The sequence below is a fragment of the Hylobates moloch genome, unplaced genomic scaffold (assembly GCF_009828535.3).
Source record: "Hylobates moloch isolate HMO894 unplaced genomic scaffold, HMol_V3 SCAFFOLD_4, whole genome shotgun sequence".
NCBI lineage: Eukaryota > Metazoa > Chordata > Mammalia > Primates > Hylobatidae > Hylobates > Hylobates moloch.
Window position 1 is genome coordinate 60,600,591 of NW_026652279.1, and position 7,131 is coordinate 60,607,721.

Genomic DNA, 7,131 nt, shown 5'->3' on the forward strand with positions numbered 1-7,131 from the left:
AGGAGAAATCACTCTGAAGGCCAGAAGAGTCAAGGTGCATGAACATGGACTAAGGACTACAGGTCATTCTCACCTGGCAGGGGAAATACCATGATTACTAAGAACCATAGGTCATCGTTAGTAGTAAGTGGTGATTTGCATACATCATGGGGTGTCTTGCTTAGATTTGCCTCTAACTTAAACCTCCTGGGTTCCTCCTATGGCCTTCAGCCACAGCCAAGGTGAAATCTGTACAGAACTATTTCTGTACTAGCAAAAATCATCCTTTGTTGCATCCCAGCATAATGTAGGTGGAGATGGAGTACATGTCCTCTCAGGTTTTGGGAGCATCCAGTAGAGGAGCATGATGCTTTGAAAGCAACAGGGACAAAATATTTCTCTTTAATTAGCTAAGAGTTAGAATCAAGGAGAACCTGGAGTTCACGTGGCCAACACCAGGAGCAAACAAATTTGGCTGAGACATAGGTGTGAGACCACACAATGCACTAAGTCAGGAGACAACACACCTTATTTTTCCTGATGCCCACTTCTTCCCCTAAAAGTTTCTGTGTGCATTTCCTGCCCTTTCAACTGTGTTGCAATCTTCTTGAGAATAGTGGCCATGTTTTAAGCTTATATCCCTTTAGCACAATGCTGGGTGCACAGCATATACTTTGCCAGTGCTTGCTTTTTGATGGAAACAGCTACTGGCCTCCTTATTCTTTTCAGTATTACAAACAAAACACATGAAAAAATCAATGACAGTGATGAAGTTTTGCTTTAAAGTGGATGAAAGACTCATAGTCATTGTAGATCTTCCTATTGCTCCCAGAATTTCTGGGCATAGATTGTTGACCATATACACTATGGTTTGCTTGATGGAGTCAGAAGAACAGGTAAGAAGGTGAGACCCAATGAGATAATCAAAACCCTCTCACTAAAGAGCATCACTCAGGAGCACTTCAATTCTTTTCAAAAGCAACTGGAGAATGGAGAGTATGCAGATTGCATAAGATATGTCTCTAAATCTGTTAGAAGTGAGACTTACCATGAGGGCCCTAGACATTTAAAGTTATTCAATGTTTCAGCCTCTTTCTTGGGAAAAAATAGAAATAACAAATTACTTTTGGGAACTAATGTTTTCATGGAAGTCCTACCAAAATCTGTATGCATCTTTCTCAAATACATTTCATGTTATTGCAACAATGGAACAATACTAATGATCCTTTCTGAATTATTATAAAAATATTGGCCCACAAATGTTGCCAACTTGGTGTTTACCCTTAAAGAGCAGAGAGGAAACAAGTCCATTAAAACCACCTCAAATCAGCTAATAGAGATTTGAGCCCTGGCATTGTCAGTCATTCCTGCCATAGGAGCGTTAATAAGAGAGGTCAACATCTGCTCCCCCAGAAGTAGACAATTGTTTGCACACACAGCACCAGCCTCTCTGACTGCCCCTCACACACTGGGTCTGAGATACCTGCGTAGACATGTGAACTAGGAGAAAATCTCAATATGAGGAGGCTAAATAGTGTGGCAATACCAAAATGTTGTGAATACTGCTTTTTTAGCACATGAAGTGTAACTGGTCCAACTGTCTTGCCTTTTTTTTTTTTTAACAAGAGAAAGAATATGAGTAGACTTTATCTAAGATATTAACTTCTTAGTTCTAAAAGCACTTGTAACTAAAACCAAATTGTTTTTGTGGGGAGGATGGTAGAAATTCATAATTACAAGGATTCCTTGTCTCATGAATGAGTAATGCTAAGTGTCATAGGGCTACTTAAGAATGCATTTATTTATCTTTTAAATTGTTAAAAAGCAAATACATTGCATAAAGGTGATTATTTTAACTATTTTAAGCATATACTTCAGTGATATTAAATACATTCACATTGTTGTGTGTGTGTGAGGCTACTTAAAAAAATTTATCTTGGTCACTTTTTTTCCTTCAAAATATAAAAACAACATTCAAAGTCCCTGCATATCCAGTTCAGTGAGGTTAATATTCTTGCAGAGAAAACTCTGATATCAGCTCAGCTCTGATAATTCTTTTTTTTTTTTTTAAATGGTCTCGCTCTGTCACCCAGGCTGGAATGCAGTGACGCCACCTCAGCTCACTGTAACCTCCACCTCCCTGGTTCAAGAAATTCTCGTGCCTCAGTCACCCGAGTAGCTGGAATTACAGGTGTGCATCACCATGCCCGTCTAATTTTTGTATTTTTAGTAGAGGCAGGGTTTCACCATGTTGGCCAGGCTATTCTTACACTCCTGGCCTCAAGTGATCCACTCGCCTTGACCTCCCAAAGTGCCAGGATTACAGGCGTGAGCCACCATGCCCAGCCAGAGTATTATTATTCTGATCATTCAGACTTGCTTCATCTGCTACCTCTTAGGTAGTTGTGTGAAGTCATGATTAGCAAATTCTGGGTGAAAAAAGATTTCAAGTCACAAAGATCTCTCATAACTAACGTCAATGGAAAATTCTTTCTTTGAGATTGCCCTGATTCCAGTATACTGTTTAATCCACTTGGCCCATCTGTGTCATACTTTTTAAATTCTTTTACTAAATCTGGGCAGACATAACTGTAGCACTCCTTTACTGCAGTAGCTGTTTCCAGGGATTGCTCTGAAGGAATTTCTACTTCTCAGCCTCTGAACAGTTGCTGAATGAAATATGTGATGCTTGCCCTGTGATTGGAATGTGCTTATGGCAGTTGCCAACCCCATATCCTTCAGTTGGAGGTGGGACAGGAGTGCCACCAACTTTACTATCTCTTCCCATACCAGTCAATGTCTGTTTTCTTATTTGTTTTGATGCTCACAGTGCTGCTAATGCAAGAACTGCCTGTATGGCTATGTATAAGCGTGGAATATTGAAGAACTCAAACACTATTTCAGCAGCATATTCTGTTTTCTGGAGCATTCAGTGGAATTTTAGCCAAAGAAAATAACGACCTTCATGTTCTGCTTTAAGTATTTAAAGATTACTTTCTCCAAACCTTTCTGTCAACAGTCTTCAACTAAACCATGGTGGGTTCACCACTTCATGGTATATGTCACTTTTTCCTGTTACATCATCCCCAATGAAGAAGTCTATGACATTGGCTTTCTTTATCACCCTCCTTTGAGCTTAATTGCCCACTTTTGCTGAATTCTTGAAAGCAACACATCAAGGGATAATAAACTATTTTTCTGTATTTACAACATGTCCCAGTTTTGTATTCTCAGTGCCACAATCCACCATACACACTGGTAGCTGTCCCACCATCTTCCTTCCCTCCTGCTGCTATCACCCTTTCTTCCCTCCTGCTGCCCCACTGCTTTATCTGGTCTGTACTGGTTTGAGATTAATGGCAGGAGATGGGGACTTTCTAACCCTCCGTAGCTGGGTACCCTCTCTTACAACTTCTTCCTCTTTCGCTGCCTTTTCCCAGGAAGTCAAGATGGTCCATTGGTGCCCATGCCCCAGTCAGACCTAGGCCAGGCCCAACCTAGAGTGTTCTCTATAATTGTTTTGAATGGAAGTTATAGGGGCAGTAGAATAATACTTTGATTTCTAGATTTTTTTTTTTTTGCCTCAGTGCTTATTTTAAATGGCCTAAAAATCAAGCCTAGTCTAGACAATGTTGGCAAGAATCTAATCTCAATAGATTAGAAATAAAGTATGAAAAGAGCCAAATGGAAGCAGTGCCTAGTCTAAGATCACCTAGGAATATAAAAGAGATGGCGATGGAGAGATACTGAATGATGCAACCAAGTGTGATCACAAGTACAAATGTATAGGTTGAAATATGGGAAGGAGAAGACATATCTGGAGGGAAACTGAGGAAGTAAGCAGGAGGTGCATGTGGGGGGAAATTGAGGTCACTATGTAAGGTATGTTAGGTATATTTTGACTGATTAACTCTCTGGGCAATGCTCTCAAACTTAGATGAACATCTGAATGACCCGTGGTTTAAAAAAAAAAAAAAAAGATAAAGCTGTATGAGTCCTGCCTGAAACCTGTTGAATCAGAATCTCCAGGGTAGTATTTGTTTTAGAAAGCTTTTTAGGAGATGAGTTGAGGAAGACATATTTAGGCTAGAAGAATAATTTTATAATGTTGCAGAGACTAGTTTCTATCTCCGAATAAAAGGGAGGTGGCCTGAGGAGTTAATAGTACCACTGACAAAAAGGATAGGGATTATTTTTCACTCAGCAATCAGATTATGGACTCAAGAAGGTAGTTCCGCATTGTTAGGGATGTTTAAGAACATGCAAGACAAAGTCATATGATGAAATGGGATAGGAGAGGAAGGCTTTGAGGACACTGTGCAGATCAGAATTGGTTCGGGGGAGGACCCTGCTATTGGCCTGTTGTAGCTCCTCTGTGAAGAAGAATAGCTCTCCAGAGGAGGGGAATGGAGATTGATGATATGACAATGCAGTCCAAAACAGAGTAAGCTTGCCCAAAACACACACAGGAGTTGACTCAAGTCTTTGATGTTGTCACTGGAGATGTTGTCATCTTGCCTCAATTCCTAGGAAAGGAGAGCTGGTGATCAAAGTGAGATTCACAGTTGTGTACTAAGTGTTTGCATTGAGTTATAAGTGCATGCGGGGTGATGGCTTCATACATTCGAATATCAGTATATCTCTAGTATTTGATTTAATCATATTAAGACTATAGTACACCAAAAGCTCCATAAAACCAGACACTTTTCTTATTTTGTTTGCTGTTGTATCCCCAGAATCTATAACAGTGCTTGGCACGTAGTAGATGGATGTGGATCTTCAATAAATGTTGAACGAATGAATGAATGAATCCATTGTTTAAAAGATGCAATTAAGAACAGTAGAAATCTGGCTGGGCACGGTGGCTCACGCCTGTAATCACAGCACTTTGGGAGGCCGAGGTGGGCGGATCACTTGAGGTCAGGAGTTGGAGACTAGTCTGGCCAACATGGTGAAACCCCATCTCTACTCAAAATACAAAAATTAGACAGGTGTGGTGGTGCACGCCTGTAATCCCAGCTACTCGGGAAGCTGAGGCAAGAGAATTGCTTGTACCTGGGAGGTGAAGGTTGCAGTAAGCTGCGATTGTGCCATTGCACTCTAGCCTGGGTGATAAGAGTGAAACTTCATTTAAAAGAAAAAAACAAAAAACAAACAAAAAAAAACCTGTAGAAATCCCTGAAACCAGATGAACCGCACCACCAAACAAGTTGAGACTGCACATCATGCTCTTCACAGAGGTGAATAAAAAATTGATGTTGAAGCTTGATCTAAGCTAATTGTTTATCTTCTCATTTATTCTCTTATTATTTATTGGGGAGAGTTAGTATTTTGAGTCTTTCTTCTTCCCAAATTAAATCAATTTTCAGAACTTTCATTTGTACTAAGTGTAAATAATGTCAAATACTTTATGTATTACTCTTCTAAGTGCATTACATTTTTTAACTTGAAGAGATGGTGTCTTAGTATCAAATTTGAATCATCATTTTACAATGGGGAAAGATTTCCTTTTCAATGGTAGATTTTTTTGCCTTGAAATTCTTATTGATATTCAAAATTTAGAGAACTATAGTGCAAAGTGATTTAACATGTACTAGAATGAACAGGGTATGACACTCTCAGCAGTAAAAAGAAGATATCTGTGGGCTTACAAGGATAGAATCTACATTTCTCCTTTCCTCTTGTTTTTTGGAGTGGCAAAAGATGATTCCTTTTTTGTTGTGGGTCTAAAGGATATGTTGTATGTGTTGGCAATTTCTTCCCTTACTCATGAAGGAGTTATGCTAATAGTAACCAGGATCTAACGGCATCCTTGGCGTTTGATTTGATTTTAGAGAGACTAAACCAGGTACCACGCCTCAGCCAAGCAGCCAGAAATAGCATTTGGAGTGTTTGCCTAACTGTCCATGGGAAAGGCCAACCATAAATTCTAGATATTCCACAGACCACCCAGAGAATTCTGGCAGGATACACACACACACACACACACACACACACACACACACACACACGAAACCACCACTAAGAGACAGCCACTCAGGATTAGGCAAGTGATGGTCACCAGCCACCGGCAAACTTTAGCGAAAACATCAGTTATCGTTTCCAGCTTTGGGGGTTTGCCTTGTGTCTAGAGCCCACATCAAATACATTGCTGCAATTAAATAGATTATTTGCCGCAGTGAGTTTCATTGGAATGTTTCCTTGCACTTCTCTGATGCATATAAATGAGGTGAAAATCTTATTTTGCTTTCTTCAGAGCCTGAAATGTAAAGATTATGAAGAACGGCTGTCATCATAACATAGAAGCTCTTGAAAACAGTCTGTGGCTTAAAGCAAATCATTTTCTTCCCATGAATTAATTATCTAGCATTATGAATTTCTGTGAAGCCTATATAACCAGGCTTATGTTTTCTTATGCTATTTTTATATTGGAGTTGCATGACAGTAACTTCCTATTTTCTTTTCAAGTGGGAAGATGGGTGGAAATTCTTTGTAAGCTGTAAAATGCCATTCATATTTAAACCGCCATAATTTCTAAAGTTTTTAAAATTGCATTTGGTACCACTTACAAGGGTTTTTTAAATGCTTATTGATTATGTTTCTGGTGGTATTTCACTCAGAAGATGTCTCTTGTCCAGTGTGCACATCTATAAGAAGCAAATTATTCTGTCTGCTTGCATTGCCGCATGCTTTGAAGAAAACGTTCTGTAGCTACCAGCAGAATTCTACAGTTCAAATAATGCCAGAAGCATTTCTGCTTAGATAATCATATGAAGCCAGGTGGGATTAATTAGAGACACTATATGCTGACAACTGAGGCATCAGCTTTGGTTCCATTCCTGTGACTTCCTGGCACCACCATTAAGCTAAGCATTCTAGCTAGTGATAGTGGAGTTCAGACTCACCACCCCCACTGGGGCACTCTGAGGAGAGTTTAAAGATACTAGGGCCTATGCCTCTCCCTGTTACTGCTCTTTTGCCAAAGTTAACAAAAGAGTCACTTGGGTAGGAGGTACAGGGCAGAGAGAAACCCTGTCCTCTGGGTGAGTGATGGTGAAAGGACCAAGTCTTCTGTGTGGTGATCAGGTTGGGGTGGCTCCTGCTGCTGCCACTAATCCTAGTATTTTGGGTTTTCTGCTCACAGCTTTTCCT

The 7,131-nt window shown here is 39.9% G+C and overlaps 1 pseudogene; it reads right to left on the minus strand.

Moving 5' to 3' along the window:
• Positions 1-2,367: 2,367 nt before the first annotated feature.
• LOC116467429 (actin-related protein 3-like) lies at positions 2,368-2,908 on the minus strand (annotated as a pseudogene).
• Positions 2,909-7,131: the final 4,223 nt, after the last annotated feature.